Genomic DNA, 20,210 nt, shown 5'->3' on the forward strand with positions numbered 1-20,210 from the left:
GGGCGAATGAGGCAATCATGAGCCCACTGTCCATGCTGTTTGCATTTGGGACAGGGTTTTGCTGGTGGGCAGGGCTTGACAGTCTTTGGCCATATGCCCATCTTGATGGCATCGGAAACAAACCTGGGAAGGGGGCTGTGTACCCCTTCTGTTATTGACCATCTGAGGTGGAAGATTATCAGTGGTGGCTTTTTTGTTAAAGTGGTAGATAAAAGCTGAAGTGCTTTCCACTTATGTTGGTGGTCCTGTATTTCTTCCTCCTTTTGGTTGTTAAAGATTTTAAAGGCCGTGTCCAATAGCTCTAATTTAGGGGTTTGGGGCCCTTTTCTAATTTTTGGAGTTTGTGCCTAATACCCGGTGCTGACTGGGAGATAAAATACATAGCCAAAAGAGTTTGTTCCTCTACAGAGTTTAAATCAATATTAGTAAACTGCTGCAATGTTTTAGAGAGGCGATTTAGAAACATTGTTGGATTTTTAACTGGTCTTTGAAAAACCTCTTTTATTCTGTCCTAGTTAGCCTGTTTATTAACACCTTTTTGTAGTTAGCTAACAGGATTTATTTACGTGATCTCTTTATTTTTGTCTGGGAAGAAGGTTGATATAGTCCCGGTGTAGATATAACTTGAGAGAAATTTATTATAAGGAAACAACAAAGACTTGTTGCAGCTGGTAGGGCTGCTATCAGGGGTTATCAAGCAGTGAGGGGAGGGGGGGTGAAAAGGCTGGAGTTTGGGATTAGGCACCGTGGCCTTTGGCACCGGCCCTTCCTCCAAAGACAAAAGAGAAAGGCTGGAGACTGGGGTCAAGTGACCCAGCTAGAGACGGCAGCCCTTTCTTCTCAGATAAAGGTGGAGGGTGAGAAGGAGGAGAAACTGATGGTGAGTGGAATAGCAAAAGCAGACTGTAGGAGGTTTATCTGCTGGGTTGAAGTTAGAAATAGAGGGAGGTGGCAGGATTAGTTGTGTATGGTCTAAGACTTTTGTGTGTGTGTGTGAGAGGTCTGAGATAGAGAAGGGGACACGCACCTGAACAATATCCTTTGTTCCCACTACTTTGCGGAGGGGAGCAAGGACGACCAGTGCGGCCTTGGATCGGGTTACGGGAGGGCTATACTGGGGAATGATTGAAAATGGGAGGGCACAGAGGTTGAATTGCTGGAGAAGTGGGTGGAGCTGAAGAGGAAGGAGGGGGCTCCTCTGCAGGATTGAAATCCGAGACGGGAAAGAAGGGAGGGGACTTACAGTGTTTGCAGTGGGAGGAGGGAAATGTAGAGGAGGAGGCTCACATGTGCATGGAATAATGGGAGAAAGAGAAGTTGTAGGAGAAGCAGTAGATGCTAGCATGAGTTGAGAGTGGAAGTTAGAGGGGTTACAATTGAGACACAGGCAAGGATGTTTATGGAGGAGAGAAAAAGACTGAACATAGGGAATCTCTACTCACCGTTTTGAATGCTCACAGAAATTATATGTCTCGAATAATATCAGGATTGAGGGACCCCAGGGGGGCCACTGATTTTGGTTGTCTAAGGGGTATGTTGGCCAGTCTTGCGTGCAGAAACGAATTAGGCATTTGGGTTTGATATCAGGGGAAAGAGAAAGTGTAGTGAGATTGTTTAAGAGGCATTTAAGAGGGGAATCGGCCAACTGGGATGACGAGTCTCCCATGGTGAGACAGGTAGACTAAACAAGGCGTCCCCTGAAGAGTCGGCTGTCCAAGAAGTGTGGCTGTGGCAAAGCCTGTCGTCACAGGGGTTTGACACAACCAGGGTCCTCCTGGAGAACCAAGGGGGTCAAGGCACCTTGTGCAAGGATTTCTGAACCAGAAAGCAGTTGACTGGGCGGCAGGTGGGAGCGTGTTCGAGATTCCTGCCGGTCGAATAGGGCTTACTGTGGGGCAACAAACATGGACCCTCCGAGGCTCCCTGTTACCCGACAGATATATGAGTCCTTCAGAATCTGCTGTGGGCCAGCAGATGTGGAACCCCCGGGGTCCGCTGCGGCCCGACAGCCATGGGATTCCTTGAGGGGGGAGAGAGAGAGAGAGAGAGTTTTACGGAAGCCACTGAGGGTTAGCAGATGTGGGACCCCTGGGGCCCACTGCAGCCCAGCAGCCGCGGGAGTTTTAAGGTTTAAGAGATGAAAGAGACGAGGAAGCCTTTAGGGTCCGCTGTGGCTGTGAAGGCCGAGGCAGGGTGCGTTCCCCCTTGCTCTGGGGCCGGAGGGGCTGCCAGACGATCAATGTCAGTTCCCCCTGGGGATCCTGGGCAAGTTTCAGGCTTCCATGTCTGGGGAACTCACCTATCCAATGGTCGCTGGTGGATGCAGGTCACGCGTTCAAAATGGTGGGGAAGGTCCGGGAGGACTGGAGTGGCCACCGGCACTGGGTCGGGGATCCCGCCTACGGGGATAGACCCGTACAAGGGCGGGATAGCACCCGATCTGAGTCACGGCACCAATGAAAGAATTTCGGTGCCAGTAATGACTCCACACCCGGCCAGGACCAAGAGATTTATTAAAGGGGTTGATACAGAGAGGATCTGTAATAGAGGAAAAAAAGAAAAAGAGAGAGAGAGTTGCGGGGAGAGGACTGTATTTATAAGCCTGACAGGGGCCGGAAGGGGCTGTGCTATGTTCCTATTGGAGGAGCTGCATGGGAGCAGGGTGAGGCCGACGCCGTGTTATAGTCCTATTGGACGCATAACAAAGCTGGCTAAGGATTGGAAGCTTGCAGGTTTGAAATTCGTGCGTGCGGGGAATTGTGCTCACAGAAGCCGGGACCTAGGACCTTTGTTGTCTGGTGTGTCCTCACCATGCTTGACCCCATTTTGGGAGCCACCCCTCTGGTCGCTTCCTGCACCCTTCAGCCTCTCCACGGTTCCTTCAACTGTAGTGCTTCTCTTTGTTCAACAGGCACCATAGAAGCACCGCATTGGTTTTTATTTTTAAAGATATGGGTATATTGGCTCTACCTTTTTCTTATTTCCTGTTCCCCTACTTTTGGAATTTTCAAATGAGTAACTCAACATCTCCATCTAATTTGTAGTTTGACTTTTTGTCCAGGCCCATCAAACTCCAGTGAAGAGAGTGAATCCTGGAGAAGAAAGGAGGAAAATGTTTGAGGTATAAAGACTGTTTGTCTGCTTATTTTGATACTTTGCAAACATAATTAAAAAATAAAATAAAATCTTATCATATAAAGCCTCCAAACCTTTCCTCCTTATTTCTTTCAAACAAGTACCTACAACTTATTTCATTTTTTAACCTTCCCGGGCATACCTCTGCCATTGATGTACTAACTTTCCTGATGAAACTCGAAAAAGTAGGCATTATTATTTATTGAGATGTTCTTTTTTTATTTAAGGGTACAACAAGAAAGAGAAGGTTGGAATTTACTGAAAAAGGAAAGAAACAAAAGGATCGGGTAGTTTTTGCTCTTATTTTTCTTCCTTTGCCAAGTTGTAAATGATAATAGTTTCAAGAATTTTAAGAAGTTGCTCTCTACAATTGTTACAGATTATTAGTTTAATGAAGGCTGAGCAGATGAAATGGCAAGAGAAGGAAAGGGTAAGAGGGCAGCCCTGTTTTCATGGTACACTTCTCTGTCCTTCACACTGGTGTTCTGGTATTGCTAAATGCACTTCGTGTCTTTCGTAGCACATACTTGAAGTGGTGTTTTGTGTGTTTCTCGCCCCCAAAGCTGGAGAGGATACACAGGGCCAGGGAGCAAGGCTGGAGAGACGTGCTGCGTGCCGGCGGAGGCAGGGAGGTGAAGGTAGGCGTCCGGCCCGTGCTGTCTCCTGCGGCTTCTTCGTTCCGCCTTGCTCTTAGTGTGTGTCACCTGGGCTTTGCATTTTTGTCTTTTTGGCGTGCAGTTCATTTTTGTCTGTAATTCTTCAGCACTGATTTTGAGTCTTGGCTTTCCTGTATATATTTAGTATGTAACAAGTATGGATAACTAATATGTGACACTTAGAACTGCTTTAAAAACTTTATGGGATGACTCTTGTTACACCATTTTTGTCAGAGGAATGTTTTTGTTCCCTCCCCCCTTTTAAACAGCTTTATTATCTCTCCCGAACGACAGGAATTTGTCTGATAGCTCCCCGAAGACCAAATATCAAGTGTAGCCAAATAGTTAGAGGAATGTTTTTTAAGTTAAATAGTTTGTCACGCCTCTGCTTACAACCCTTCCGTGGTTTCATGTGGCCTCCAAGGTTGGGTTCTCAGAAGACCCCTCTTAATCTGGTCCCTGACGGCTTCTCCAAGTCTGACTCCACCCGTTCCCTCCACACACTGTATGCGCGGCTCATGCCGAACTGAAGACTGTACTCGTGGTTTCCTCGTGTGAGCCTCCTGTGAATCGCCGTGTCTCTGCTCCTGCATTTTCTTGGACTTTATAGCACCCTCTTGCCCTCCTCACCCTCACCGACCTCCATCCATTTACCTTGATGACCTATTACCTAGAAAACCATTTACCTAGGTACATTAGTCCAGACATTCTCTTTGACTAGGTTCAGACTGTATAACCTTGGGCCAGTTACTTTTCTGAGCTTTAGTTTCTTCATTTATAAAAAGTGTTTTTGTTGTTGCTTTGTTTTTTTCTGAGAACAGCGCCTGGAACTTACCTGGCAAAGGCTTATACAGTGGTTTCCTTTTTTGTTCTGCCAGTCTGAATCTTACACCTCCTCTTTTGCTCCTGTGGCATCCTATGCATGTCTCCGTCTATGGTAGGCCCAGGTCGAAGGTGGGCTCCAAGATTCCCAACCCCTGATCTACACACCTCCCGTCATTCTCTACCTTTGGGTGTCAGTGGTACCCTTAAAAATGGCGGCCTTGGAGCAGTTGATATCATGAGGTGAGTGGAGATGCAGGGGTTGCTCCCTTGTTGACATGAACTTGCTAGACTCCTTCATAGCAACCTGGAAGGGGGAGGAAGTCAGAACAGCCTGATGCCTTGGAAGATGGTAAGTAACATGTGGCAACAAAGTAGACGTGACCCCTAGATGCTGATGGTGGTCTCTGACCAACAACTCGCAAAAGAAAAAATTACTTTAAGCCGGGCTTGGTGGCTCAACCTGTAATCCCACGCCTTTCGGAGGCTGAGGTGAGTGGATTGCCTGAACCCGCGGGTTCGAAACCCGCCTGGGCAGCAAGACCTCATCTCTACAATAAATCAAAAAATCAGCCGGGCGTGGTAGCGCATGCCTGTAATTCCGGCTACTTGGAAGGCTGAGGCGGAAGGATCACCGGAGCCCAGCAATTCGTGGCTGCGGTGGCCGGGAGCGGCCACTGTACTCCAGTCTGGGTGACAGAGTGAGACTCCAACTCAAAAAAAAAAGAAAAAGAAAAAAGAAAAAGTTACTTTACTTGGTATAGCCACAGAACCAGTGAACTTGGAAGAGACCCTGAGCTCCAATGAGAATCATACCTCTGCTGACACCTTGATTTCTGCCTGGTGAGATCCTGAGCAGGGGACCTAGCTAAACCTACCCAAACTCTTGAGCCGAGGAAACAGAATAAATGGATATGGTTGTAAGCGCTAAGGTTCTGATAATTTGTTACACAGCAGTAGAAAATGAATGCATTATTATTCCCTTGCATTATAATTTTAGTTTGTGTCATTGAACCAACTTTTAATCAATACCATTTTAAACCATAAACTCCTCTGACCCAGCCTCATTAATCTTGGTATTTAAGTATACAATACATATTTGTCAAGTTGAATTGGCAATTCTTTTTTTTTTCCAGAAGTTATGATTTGAATAAAAGTTTGTTTTGCTTGCTTTATCCAGATATATATTGTGTCTTGGATTTATAGATTTGTTTTTCAGTCTCTTGAGATGCAGAAGTTTTTCATATCACATAACAACCATTCAATAAGAGTCATATTGTCCAATTTTGTATTACTAGAGACTTATACAGTGTTTTTAGTAGTATACGTTTATCTTGCTATTAAGTCGAATTTATTACCCCCTGAATGATTGATCAGGAATGACTCAGACAGAATTTGGTGTATTCTAAAATAGCTAACCCCATATCTTATCTGATTGGAAAGTGAAAACATAACAAAGTGCAGGCCCTGTATCTTGTCAAGCATTTTGAATCAAGTTCACAGAGTTAAGATTTGATTATTTTTCTTCTTCTCCCTTTGCATACATCTTCTGTGTAACGCCTTTTCCTATGCTGTCTCCAGGGGATATTTGACCCTAAAAGTCCAGTTCTATTGATACTGTTTGATATCTGAGACAAATTTTCAACTGTTAGATACTATGTACTTAATAGATTTCAGCTTCACTTTATAAACTTCTGTAATGTTTTCATTGAGGAGCAATAAAATAATTTATTTTCCATGATTTTAGGCAAATTGTTTCTGTATTTATTCCTCATTGAGTTTGAAACCCATGACTTGTTAGGCCTTTTTATTTCTGCATAGTTGATAAAGACCTGGAGGGTCAGTATAATGTAAATCAAATTAAGGAGATCCTCAAAATAATGACAAAAATCAAATCTTAATACTGTTACTATATACCTCTAAATAATAGACATTATTATTCACAGTGTAAATATCTGTGTATAAGTCTTTGATTATTTAATATCCGCAGAATCTTGGACCTGGGACTTTTTTTTAGAGACAGGGTCTTGTTCTATTGCCTAGGCTGGAGGGCAGTGGTGTGATTATAGCTTACTGCAGCCTCAAACTCCTGGGCTCGAACATCCTCCCATCTCAGCCTCTCAAAGTGCTAGGATTTACAGGCATGAGCCACCACACCAGACAAAAAGTGGTTTCCTTTAAAGGCCGCCACTCAGCATTAGTCGTGTTGTTCTGTCTCATTTTCAAATAGGAAAAGTTTAAATAAGTTGACTTTTGCATTTGAGGTTATTAATTTCCTCTACTCAATAAAGTTCTTCCACTATGACTTCTCTAGCACTTTTCACTTACTTTTGACTCTTATCCTTTTCTGACGTACCTCTTTTTTAACTGTGGGTTTTCCCTGGGGTCGAGTCCTTCCTTCTGTGTCTGCCTTTATCCGTGTCATCCCCGCAGAGAATCCAGGATCCCTTCGGTGCTGGCTTTTTCGTGGGTGGCTTTTCTTCCAGCTTCTTGGCATGGTGTGTGTGCAGCAGCGACCTCTCATGAGTCCCTCTGCCTTGGTTTCTCTCTTATTCCTGCTTCTCATGCAAAATATTGACTTACCGTCCTTCTTACAACTGTTTTGGTAGACTACAACTGCTAGTAAGGGCATAAGTGCTTTCTGTCATTTGTCATGCGAACGCAGACACCCAGGGCTGGGGGTGCATAGCTGCACCCATCCTTGACAGCCAAGTTCGGCGTTCCTGTTTGCCTTCCTACCAGTGTGTTTGTCGCCACGATTCCTTTGCTCATCACCAGCACCCAACTGCATGCATACACTGCATATCTGTACTGCAGCACCCAGCTCCTATCAGCTTTCTCACTGTTATGTTGCTGTCAAGGCCAGGTTAAACAATATCTTTCTCCGGGGCTTGTTGTTGTTGTCATTTTTGTTAATAGGGATTTTACTTTTGATGTGTTTTTTCTTTTTTTTTTGAGTTGGAGTCTCACTCTGTCACCCAGACTGGAGTGCAGTGGCCGCTCCCGGCCACCGCAGCCTCGAACTGCTGGGCTCCGCAATCCTTCCGCCTCAGCCTTCCAAGTAGCCAGAATTACAGGCATGCGCTACCACGCCCAGCTGATTTTTTTATTTATTGTAGAGATGAGGTCTCGCTGCCCAGGCCGGTCTCGAACCTGTGGGCTCAGGCAATCCATTCACCTCAGCCTCCCAAAGGCGTGGGATTACAGGCTGAGCCACCGAGCCCAGCTTTGATGTGTTTTTTTTCTACTTTGTGGATTTGCTCAGTATTTACTACTTTGGAGTATCTCTGTTGTCATTTACCACAGGATTGAAATGATTTTCTAGTTTTGTGCTTTTTCTTTCAACTTGATTGTAAACTATTCAAAGATAGATATGATGTTTTACCTTTTCAATTTGCATATGGAGTATGTTTCAATAATGTTTCTACCTTCATATCTGCTTGATGAATTGAAGGATTGGGGGTACATTAAAAACCATATGCAAATGTTTCTGTTAAACATTTTGAGTGTTACAGCAGCAAGTTCTCTTTTACTTATAAGTCATATATACTTCAGCTTAGTAGACCAGAATCACACCAAATGTATATTAGAAATTTGTTGTTCGCTGTCTGGGGAACAGGCCACCTGAGACCCAGTCCCCACCACTACACAGTCTGTTCATGTAATGAATATGCCTGTGTACCCCTGAATCCAAAATTAAAAATTAAAAAAAATTGTTTCAAAATTTGTTAAGTAAGAACACAGTTTTCCATGTTTGCACGAAATTACTGTTGTTTTTCTGTTCTTGTTTATGGTTAATGTTGTCACAGTCAATTATGCTTTATTGTTCGTAACAAAGTAGAAAAGTAGACTACTTTTATTATTAATAGTTATAATATAGTAGCAAACCATTTCACCCCAGGCTTTTTGTTTATTGACGTTCCTTTTAAGTAATTACTTTTTAAAAGTAGAGAATTGAAGTTCACTTTTCAGGTCTTATGAGATAAGCATGTGAGAGCTCTTTGTTTGCTCCTCAGACCCCGTTTCTTGGCAGTGGAGGGGCTGTGGCTTCATCATCCTTTGAATCACGAGGACAGTCTGAACATTTCCATGCCATTTTTGATCAAACGCAGCCGCAAAGTGCAGAAGATCGTGAAGCTAGATGGAAAGGAGAAACACATGGCCGCGGACTACCAGAAAGGTATGGCTGCATTCAGCAGAATCGCTCGGGCTGTGCCTCAGAGGAAGTAATGATGGTCACTGTGCATGTTTATCCACAGAGGGATTCTGCTTGGAGTTCGTCCAGGATTTCCTAGCGAGGCTGCAGGTCATCACCATTTTCCTGATGCTGACGATATTAGAAAAACTTTGAAAAGTTTGAAGGCTGTGTCTAAACAAGCCAGTGCAAACGGGTTGGACTGTGACGATCCATGAACTCGTCCCATGTGTATCTTGTCTCCTGTCATGTGTAGCTTAGTACCTACACCTTGCTGTTTTCTCCGTTGTTTACGTTGAGTATCTTTTGCCTCCTGGATGCAGTAACTTTCTCAGGTGTGGACTTGGCCCTTGAGTATGGATGGCAAGCATGTGGCGCTGCAGTGCGGCCTGATTTTTGTGTCTCGTTTATGTGTTTAGACAGAAGTACTGCTGAAAGGAACACGTGATAACTTTCCGTCAACATGTGGTTGCGGTGTTTCATCGTCCACTGGTTTTGAGTGAATCAGAATATGAGTTTAGATGGGATCCCACCCAAGCGCATCTCCACAGCCTGCGTTTTGGCCTCGTTTCTTCACCACTTAAAACCTTCTTCTGTCTTTGTCTCAGCACTTTTTTCCGCCACATTCATCTCCGATGTATAACTTTTTGTGAGCTGTTCGTCAGACTTTTTGCTTTCCTTCTGTTGACTTAATTTAATAAAGGTGACTTTTTTGCATAGTTCTATTTTTCTTAAGTATGTATATGTGTTTTCGCAGACATTCCTCTTTCTTCTCTAAAACATTCTGGTGAGTGACTGAAGAACAGATAGTGTTTTGTGAAAATTTAGTCACATCATCTTCTCCTTGTGTGGATTTTAAGGAGAGCGTTACTTTATGATTTCCGCCTCCGTTATAAAAGATAATTAAATGTACTTGAGTAATACATAGTTGAGGTACATATAAATTAATATGTGAATACATGATAAGTTATTTACAGAATTAAATGAGATGTGAACTGAGTTATAGATTCTTTCCGTTTTGAGAAAGGAAGTCTACGGACTCACATATATGCGTATTTTTTATAAATGATGAAACAAATGTGTGATACTTTTATTCTCTAGAATTATTGATTTTTCTAGAATATTTATTCAGATGTATATGTTTTAATGAATGAACTTTGTTTTTAGAGCAGCTCTAGGGCCCAGCAAAATCAACGGAAAGCATAGGGAGTTCCCTCTTGTTTCTCCCCACACACAAACAGCCTTCCCCTCGACACCACGCCTGAGCAACAGCAGTATTCCAGTCGACGAGCTGGTCCGTTATCACCCAGAGTCCATAGTGTTGAGAGGGGAGTTCACTGTCGGTATCAGACATTCTGTTGGTTTTAGCACGTATGTCACTACATGTGTCCACCGTTGCAGTGTCATCCACAGCAGTGTCCCTGCCCTAAAAACCCTCTGGGCTCCATTTAGTCATCCTTCCACCCTCCTCACCCCTGGCAACCGCTGGTCATTTTACTGTCTTCATGGTTTTACTTTTTCAAAATGTCATGTAGCTGGAATTGTGCAGTGTGTGGCCTATTCAGATGGTCTTCTCTCTTTAGTAATATACATTCAGGGTGCCTCTATGTGTTTTCATGGTTTGATACCTTCGCTTTTGAACATAATATCCCATTGTTTGAATGTTCCACACTATATTCATTAACCTGCTGAAGGACTTCTTGGTTGCTTCTAAGTTATGTAAGACAGTTATAAGTTTTTTAACCTTATTTTTTATAGTGTATTTTCTTTATTTTCTTTTTATGCTTGTTTTGTTTTTTGAGTTGGAGTCTCACTCTTCTTATCCAGGCTAGAGTGTAGTGGCACACACGTGGCCACTGCAGCGTCGATGTGCTGGGCTTAGACGATCCTTCCGCTTTAGCCTTCTAAGTAACTGGAAGTACAGGCATGCACTACCATGCCCGGCTCGTATTTTCATTTTTTTTGTAGAGACAAGGTCTCACCAAATTGCTCAGGCTGGTCTGGAGCCCCTGAGCTCAGGCAGTCCTCTCACCCTGGCCTCCCAAAGTGCTGGGATTACAGGCTGAGCCACTGCACCCAGCCCCTTTTATACTTTTTACAGAGATGGGATCTTGCTGTGTTGCCCAGGCTGACCTTGAACTCCTGGCCTCAAGCAACTCTTCCACCTCAGCCTCCCAAAGCCCTGGGATTACAGGTGTGAGCCACCATGCCCAGCCCATTTTTGTTGTTGCTGTTGCTGTTTGTTTGTTTTTGAGACAGAGTCTCACTCTGTTGCCCAGGCTTGAGTGCAGTGGTACAATCATGGCTCGCTGCAGCCTCAGACTCCTGGACTCAAGTGATCTTCCCACCTTTGCCTCCCTTGCATAGCAGGGACTACAGATGCACGCCGCCATGCCCAGCTGGCAGTTATGAATAACACTGCTACAGACATCTGTGTGCACATAAGTTTTCAACTATTTAGGTAAATGCTGAGGAACATCATTGCTAGATCATGTGGTAAGAGTATGTTCAGTTTTGTAGGAACCCACCGACCTGTTTTCAAAAGTGACTGCGCCATTTTGCATTCCCACCAGCGATGTCGAGTGCCCGTCGCTCCATGTCCTTGCTAGCATTTAGTGTTGCCAGTGTTTTGGATTTTGGCCGTTTTATTAGGCATGTAGTGGTCTCTCACTATTTTAGTTGCTGTTCCCTCTCAATGTGTGGTGTTAAACAGCTTTGTGTATGTTTCTTGCCACCAGTATATGTTTTTTGTTGAGTTGTCTTTTCAGGCATTTTGCCCCTTTTTACATTGAGTTGTTCATTTTCTTTTTCTTTTCTTTTCTTTTTTCTTTTGAGTTGGAGTTTCACTCTGTTGCCCAGACTGGAGTGCAGTTGCCTGATGATGGCTACTATAGCCTCAACTTTCTGGACTCATGCGATCCTTCTGCCTTAACCTTCCAAGTAGCTGGAACTACAGGCATGCACCAACACGCCCACCTCATTTTTTGATTTATTGTAGTGACAAGGTCTCGCCAAGTTGCCCAGGCTGGTCTTGAACCCCTGGGCTCAAGCAGTCCTCTTGGCTCTGCCTGCCAAAGTGTGGGAATTACAGGCGTGAGCCACTGCACCTGACGAGTTGTTCATTTTCATATTGTTGAATTTTAAGAATTCTTTGCATATTTTAGAAAACAGTCTTTTATGAGATATGTCTTTGCAGAAATTTTCTCTCTTTGGAACTTGTCGATTCCCTTGGTATTGTCTTTGGCAGAGCAGACATTTTAAATTTTAGTGTAGTCTAGCTTATCAGTTGTTTCTTTTATGGATTGTGCCATTGGCATCATATTGAAAAAGTTATCACCATATCCAAGTTCATTTAGGTTTTCTCTACGTTATAGTTTTGTGTTTTATATTTAGGTCTGTGACCCATTTTGAGTTAATTTTTGTGAAGGATATTAAGTCTGTGTCTAGATTCATTTTATCGCGTGTGAGTTTCTTCTAGGCAACATATAATTGGGTCTTGTTTTTTGATCTACCCTGACAATCTTTATCTTTTAATCAGTGCATTTAGACTAGTGATGTTTGTGAGTACTGATACAATTGGATTAGTATCATATATATTACTGTTTTCTATTTGTTGCTCTTGTTCTTTTTTCCTATTTTTGTATTTCACATTTTTTCTGCCTTTTGTGTTTTTTTGTAAATTTTTTTTTAAACGGATAGGGTTTTGCTATGCTTCACAGGTTGGACTTGAACTCTTGGCCGCAAACAGTCTTCCCACCTTGGGCTCCCAAACAGTCCTCCCACCTTGGGACTACAGGTGTGCACCCTTGCACCCCAATTGCTTTTTGTTGTTTTAATTGAACATTTTGCGTGATTTCTTTTTCTCTCCTGCCTTAGTTGTACTTTTTTAAAGCTGTTTTTAGTGGTTGCCCCAGAGTTTGCAATATACACTTACAATTAATCCAAGTCCGCTTTCACATAACACTACACCCCTTCAAATAACTATTCCACTTACAATAACAACATATTTCTGATTTCCCCTTCCTGCACCTTATGTCATCACTGTCATTTATTTCACTGGTACATAAGCACATGTGTGCACACACAGCATACATAATGGAATACATTGTTGCTATTACCATTTTGAGCAAACTGCTGACTGCTATATTAACTAAGAATAGGAAGAATGGAAGTTTAGATTTTATCTTCACTTATTCCGTCCTGAGTGTGCTTCATTCCTTTGTATAGGTCTGAGTTTCTGGACTAAATCACTTTTGTTTTCTCTGAAGAACTTCATTTAACATTTCATACAAGGCAGATTTTTGTTTGTTTGTTTGTTTTTTGAGTAGGAGTCTTACTCTATCCCCCAGAGTGCAGTGGCACGCTGCTCACAGCCACTGCAGCCTTGACGAGATGGGCTCAGGCGATCTTTCTGTCTCATCCTTCCAAGTAACTGGAACAACAGGCATGCGCCACCACTCCCAGATAATTTTCTTTTTAATTTATTGTGGAGACAAGGTCTCACCGTGTTGCCCAGGCTGGTCTCGGACCCGTGGGCTCAGGCAGTCTTCTCGCCTCAGCCTCCCAAAGTGCTGGGATTACAGGCACAAGCCACTATACCCAGCTACAAGGCAGAACTCATGGTCACAAATTTCCTCGATTTTTGTTTATCTGAGAAAGTTTTATCTCTGAGAAAGAGTAATTATCACAGAGTGTAGAATTCAAGGCTAATATTCTTTTTTCTTAACAGTTGAATATTCCGCTCCACTCTCTCTTCCTTGCTTGGTTTCTGAGAAGTTGGGTGTAATCCTCATGTTTGCTCCGCTGTAGTTAAGGTACGTTTTCCTTATTTCCTTGTTTCTTTATCTTTGATTTTCTACAGTTTGAATACAATATGCTTAGGTATTTTTGGCATTTATCTGCTTGGTGTTCTCAGAGCTTCCTGTGTCTGTAGTTTGATGTCTGACATTAATTTGGGGGAATTTTTCAGTCATTATTATTTTCAATAATGTTTCTGTTCCTTTCTCTCTTTCTTCTCCTTCTGGTATTTCCATGATGTGTATGTTATACCTTTTGTAGTTGTCCCACAGTTTTTGGCACGAGGTTCTGATGTGCCTTAGGGAGAAAAAGGTGTGTTAGGTCAGCTTCCTTCAGGCTTGAGTGACAGCACGATTGGCCATGAGGTCAGTGTTAATGAAGCCACAATCTATGTTAAACAAGTGTACGCATAAAACAAGGCTATCTGTAATCTGTTGTCAAAAATGATGTGACAGGAGCCTGACAGAAGTCTCACTTGGTAATTTCCCTAGAAACAGTGGTTCGGTATTCGCTAACTCAGTATTCATGGTGACTTTATAGAACGTAACTACCAAGAATAACGATAACAGAATATGCTGTTAACTGCTTTAATCACCAAGGTCATGAGGCAAGAGTTATTATTCTTGCTGTTTTATAGGTTAAGAAATGAGAGAGTGTGTGATTATTTGTTGCAGGTCACATAACTATTTATGGGTTAAACCTGGAGTTGAAGCTGGACGGTTTGGCTCTTCGGTTCACTCACTTAACACTTGCACCATATTGACTTTTCTGAACTTTGGAACATTTTACAGGGAACAATGAAAGAAACTGGGAATTTAGCCAGCATTAAAGAAAGCGTGGTTAAAAGAGCAAGCTTGGAAGAATTGGGTGACTTGTCGTGTGGAAGAGGAATTAGACTTCTTTATATTTCTACAAGGTAGAATTATTAAAACTAAGAGAAGTGGGACACGAATTTCAGTCTGCCATGGGGGCTGTTCAAAGAGCAGACCATCATGGGATTTACTGAATATCTTCAAACTTCAAACAGAGAGCGAAATGACAGTGTATCAGGGGTGTTTAGATGGTAATGTGGGAACACTTTATTCAATGAATAGTTGGACTAGTTAATACCTGGAGTCTCTTGTAATCTGAATATTGTAATTCTTTTGTCTTGTACTTTTTGGTGATCAGTGACATTATGGAACATTTTCTCCACTGTCATGATTTCTGGTAATTATAATCTTGATATCATTGTCATTCCTGGTTAACTCTTTCCCTTGGTTCAAACTGAGTCAGTAAACTGAAATCTGTAGTCATCTAGGACTCTTTCATATTCTCTTTTCCTCATATTTTGAATCACCCATGTTTGCCTGTTCCTTTTTTATTTTTCTTCTTCCTTTCTTAGCAGCATCTCTGGCCTGTCTGACTTTGCATCTGTCCATGTCTTGAAAGCATACCTCTTCTATTTGCTTTTTCATGTCAGGAGCTCAAGCCACATAAGACCATTTTATAAAACTTATTGAGTGCCTCTTAACATGTGCGTTTTTATAGTGCTTTTACTTTTCCAGTCTTTTTCTCTGCATTGCTTCATTTAATTTGGATAAAGCTAGCAACAATTTCATTCCATCAGATAGACATGATACTGGGAGGAAGCTGAATGGATAAACGTTTGCATGACTTTTTCATCTCATTTTACCTCCCTCGCTCTTCTGCTTTACATTATACGGACTCACTTTTATTTCTCAGATTATTTCTGTTGCTTAGAGTGCCAGCTGTTTGAAAGTTGTCTTCGTCTTCTAAGATACTCAATTTATAATCATTCTTCAAAAATTTTATATTTCTCTTAGCAGTAAAGAATTTGACTCACGGACGGCTATGAAGTTCTCACTTAGATCTTGCCACTGATTTATGCATTTACAATATGAAAAGAAAAGAAAACTTACTCTGTTTTTTTCCCTTCCTTGTTAAGATTAAAAAAAGTAAAGTTTGTCTTAGAATAATTATTTCTCAATAAAAGAAAGCTATGCCTCTGTTATCTCACTTTTTGATATCCCTTATTTTGTATAACACTTTTTAAGCCTATTTTAGTGTCTTTGTATTTTACTATCTAAAGTTCTAATTTCTTACTATATGTTTGTGTTTATATTCACATTCTTTTTGCTATTAGTCTAGTCAGTGTTCTACTGATTTCAAGTAGTAAAACTTTGGAACTCAAAATAAATAATCAAATTTTTATAAAACAGAGCATGCTGATATGAATTCTTAACAATGTCTAATGAAGAGAGAACGGCTGTGAAGAAGTAATTTGACTGTTTTCTCTTTATCCCTGTGAGCCCAGCATGAGCCTAGTTTGTGCCCACTGTTCAGCACAGTTGTACTACTTTAGAAGGAACAAGCGTATGAGTTACAGGTTCTCTTTGGTGTACATGATACAGCAAACAATAATGCATGTGAAAAATAAAGACACCGAGCTCATGTTTCTCAACTTCATAAAGGGTGATAAACTAATCTTGCCTTTTCTTCTATTTCTACGGCGCAGTACTTTGACTTTCATATGTTGACCCAAACTTGCCTCTATTTTATTCATCTTTCTATCTTTGGGCAGGTGTAATGTGGCAAAATCATGGACACTCAGCAAGTGTTTGCTTAATAAACGAGAGGAAAAACAAAGCAACGTTAAGTAGAGTCACTACAGGTATGGAGTCTGTGTTTAAGAGTCGCCAGTAAGGCATACCTGTATATGTATATTTTTTATTTGGATGTGGGGTGTCAGTCAGGTTTAGGCACTGAAGTGGTCTGCGGACAGTCGAAGTTTGGGCCTCCCATTGGTCCTCATCTCTCCCGGTCTAGGATCAGGTGCCCCTATGGATGTCACGTGCCCCCTCCTCCTCCCCCCGCAGTGCCCACTACGGCCAGTCCCTTTCTTGTAGCATGACGATACATGCTCAGGGACTACTTATGAGTAAGAACATGTGTACTCAGCTTTTTGCTTTTGTGGTAGATCACTGAGTGTGACAGACTTTACATCCATCAGAGTTGCTGCCAAGTCCATAATTTTGTCCTCCTCTATGTCTGCATAATATTCCATCGTGTATATGAACCACATTAAAAAAATTCAGTCCACTTTCGGTGAGCAGCATGGTTGATTCCATATTTTTGCTATTGTGAATAATGGTGCAGTAAACATGTGTGCACAGGTATCTTTTTTGTAGAATGGTTTGAGTTTCTCTGGGTCTGTTCCCAGAAGAAAGATTGCAGGGGCATAAAGAAGGTCAATTTCTAGGTCTTTTAGAAATCACCACACTGTTTTCCACAGAGGTTGTACTAATTTACACTCCTACCAACAGTGTAGAAGCGTTCCCTTTTCTCCGCATCCTCTCTAGCATCTGTTGTTTTTTGAGTTATTGAATGTTGGCCATCCTGACCAGGGTTGATGTGGTTTTGATTTGCATTTCTTTGATGATTAGTGAGGCTGAGCATTTTTTCATGTATCTGTTGACTGTTCATGTCTTCTTTTGAGAGGTGTCTATTCATGTCTTTTGCCCACTTTTTAATGGGGCTGTTGGTTTGTTTCTTTTGGCGCGTTTGAGTTCTTTGTAGATCTTGGATGTTAGGCCTTTGTTAGATATACAGTTGGCAAATATTTTTTCCCCATTCTGTGGACTGTCTCCCTGCTCTCTTGATGGTTTCTTTTGCTTTGCAAAAACTTTTCAGTTTGGCTGGGCACCAAACACACCTGTGATCCCAGTACCTTGGGAGGCTGAGGTGAGAGGATTGCCTGAGCTGAGGGGTTCATGACCAGCCTGGGGCAACATGACAAGACCTCGTCTCTACAATAAGTAAAAAAAATTAGCTAGGTGTGGTGGCGCATGCCTGTGGTTCTAGCTACTTGGAAGGCTAAAGTGGAAGGATCTCCTGAGCCCAGCAAGTTGAGGCTGTGGTGGCCATGAGTATGCCACTGCACGCCAGCCTGGGCAACAGAGTGAAACTCCTAGTCAAAAAAAAAAAGCTTTTCAGTTTGACGAGGTCCACTTGTGAATCTTATCTCATCTCATGTCATGGGCTTTTGGGGTTATAACCAGGAATTGGTTGCCTATTCCAATGTCTGTAAGGGTGTCTCCTGTATTTTCTAAGATTCTTAAAGTTTGAGGTTTTACATTTAGGTCTTTGAACCACTTGAAGTTGATTTTTGTGTATGATGATAGGTAGTGTCCTGTTTCACTCTTTCACATGTGGTCAGCCCATTTTCTCAGCATCGTTAAATGAATGTTTTTCTTCTCCCTAGTAGCTATTGGTGGTGGAGGCTTTGTTAAAGATGAGTTGATTGAGAAATTGAGGTTTTGCTTCTGGAATCTCGATCCTGTTCCATTGGTCTATATGCCTGTTCTTGTACCAATACCAGGCTGTTTTGATTATTGTAGCCTTATAAAAAAGTTTAAAATCTAGAAGTGTAATACCTCCCACTTTGTTTCTTTTGCTGAGAATTGTTTTGGGTATTCGTGGTCATTTTTGTGTCCATATGAATTTCTGTATCATCATTTCCAGGTCTGAGAAGAATGATATTGGTAATTTAATGGTTATTGTGTTGCATCTATAGATTACCTTGGGTAGGATGGATATCTTAACAATACTCTTTCTTCTAATCCATAAGCATGGAATATTTTTCCATTTGTTTGTGTCTTCTTTGATTTCTTTGAGCAGTGTTTTGTAGTTTTTGTTATAAAGGCCTTTCGCTTTTCTGGTTAAGAAGGTGAATGGGATTATACCTCCTTATTTTAACCAGCTTAGAAAATGGTTGTTCAGTGAAGCAGCACTTACAAGTTATATAAATACATGGGGCAGGTAGTGGTATTATATATGCATAAATGATGTGAAAATCTGTAAGTCAAAGCTGTTATACATCTGCCCGAGTTCTTAGTAAAACAGTTCTGTGCAATCGCTATACTGTCATGTGTCAGTTGGGGTTCAGGCTAGCAAACACTGGACACAGACAGTATCTTAGAATAGGAAGTCAAGTGTGTTTGCTTCCATAAAGGTTAGAGGAGGAAGTTGATGCCGTCAGGATACTCCACAGAGAGATCAGCTATTTCATCTAGTTGCAGATGGTGGTGTACACTTCTGGGACCCCCAAAAGAGCCTCATATGGTTATAAATGACATGTCAGAGCGTCACACCTGAAGGTGTATCTGCCTTCCTCAAATCCATAGCAGATTATAGATTTTACTAATATTTAAAATCATACAAAATTTGATTTAAGTAGTAGATATCAGCATATATGTAGCAATTTCTTCATTACAGAGAAAGTGTTAGTTTCATATCAGCCTTCATATTCTGCAGTGGAAAAAAGTGTACTTAGAATGTGCAAGATTTTTAACTTTTTGGAATATTTTATGTTCAAAATTCTGACTTCATGATTTCTCCAAATTAGGCAAAAAGGGCATTTAGCTGTAGAAAGAGCTAAACAAGTGGAAGAGTTCCTGCAGCGAAAACAAGAAGCAATGCAGAACAAGGCTCGAGCCGAAGGAAACATGGTATGGGTTTTTGTTTTTTGTCCTTAGATTTTTGAATGTGTTAGTATTCCAAGATAAGTATAAATAAAAAGAATTATAAGCATAATAATAGGCAGTAAAGATGACCAAAAGTCATTTGCAGAGTATAAAGTTGTGGTGTATCACTTCTACTGTATCTTTTATACTAAGAGTGAAATTCTATTGCTTCTTTGGTTAAGTAGGAGTAAGTTTTAACTGTGTCCTTCCTCTTAAAAGTACTCTATGACTTGACTAACCTAAAAAAAACAAATGAGTAGAAATGGGTACAACAATCCAGATATTCATATTGAAGAAATTAGTTTATACATTGCTGAGGCTTTTTTCCCCCAATGTTTTCGGTTTTGAATACTTTTAAGTAGCAAAGAATTTTAGAAAAAAAATGGGAAATGGGCCAGGCATGGTGGCTCAAGCCTATAATCCCAGCGCTTTGGGAGACCGGGGTGGGGGGATTGCCTGAGCCCACGGGTTCAAGAACGGCCTGGGCAACTTGGCGAGACCTCCATCTCTATAATAAACAAATCAGCCGGGTGTGGTGGCACACGCCTGTAGTTCTGGCTACTCGGAAGGATGTGGCGGAAGGATCGCGGAGCCCAGGAGATTGGCGCTAGGGTGGCCGTGAGCGTGCCACTGCATTCAGCCTGGGCAACGGAGTGAGACTCCAGTTCAAAAAAAGAAAATGGGAAATAAATATTTGGGTAAGTATATGTGTAAAACTATACCTTTACTCAAAAACAGAAACAAAATTCTATTAGAGTCTCTAGTTATGCCAGTTAACTAAATTAAGACATATCCAAGAAAATATTAAGTTTATTTTAAATGGTTTTTAAATTTTTATTTTTTATAATTTTTTGTAGAGGTGGGGTCTCACCAGGTTGTCCTGGCTGGTCTCAAGCTACTGGCCTCCAGTGATCCTCCCGCCTCGGCCTCCCAAAGTGCTGCAATTACAGGTGTGAGCCACTGTGCCCAGCCAAAAATATTACGGTTTTAGATAATAATTTCAATATTTAAACTCTTACGGTTTTGACTTATAGAGGCACACCATGTCTTGTTTTTAGTGTGCTGTTGACTATGTTATCT

The 20,210-nt window shown here is 41.7% G+C and overlaps 2 long non-coding RNA genes across 2 annotated transcripts; both read left to right on the top strand.

Annotated features, from left to right (window-relative positions):
• The first annotated feature begins 3,687 nt into the window (after window positions 1-3,687).
• LOC103253043 lies at window positions 3,688-8,996 on the top strand. Its single transcript, XR_002481549.1, has 3 exons — window positions 3,688-3,773; window positions 8,630-8,793; window positions 8,873-8,996. It is a non-coding gene; the product is annotated as an uncharacterized LOC103253043 (long non-coding RNA).
• A 4,541-nt stretch (window positions 8,997-13,537) lies between these two features.
• LOC110594979 lies at window positions 13,538-19,084 on the top strand. Its single transcript, XR_002481548.1, has 3 exons — window positions 13,538-13,622; window positions 16,190-16,279; window positions 19,013-19,084. It is a non-coding gene; the product is annotated as an uncharacterized LOC110594979 (long non-coding RNA).
• Window positions 19,085-20,210: the final 1,126 nt, after the last annotated feature.

The sequence above is a fragment of the Carlito syrichta genome, unplaced genomic scaffold (genome assembly GCF_000164805.1).
Source record: "Carlito syrichta isolate Samal-C Ts95f unplaced genomic scaffold, Tarsius_syrichta-2.0.1 Scaffold194860, whole genome shotgun sequence".
Lineage (NCBI taxonomy): Eukaryota > Metazoa > Chordata > Mammalia > Primates > Tarsiidae > Carlito > Carlito syrichta.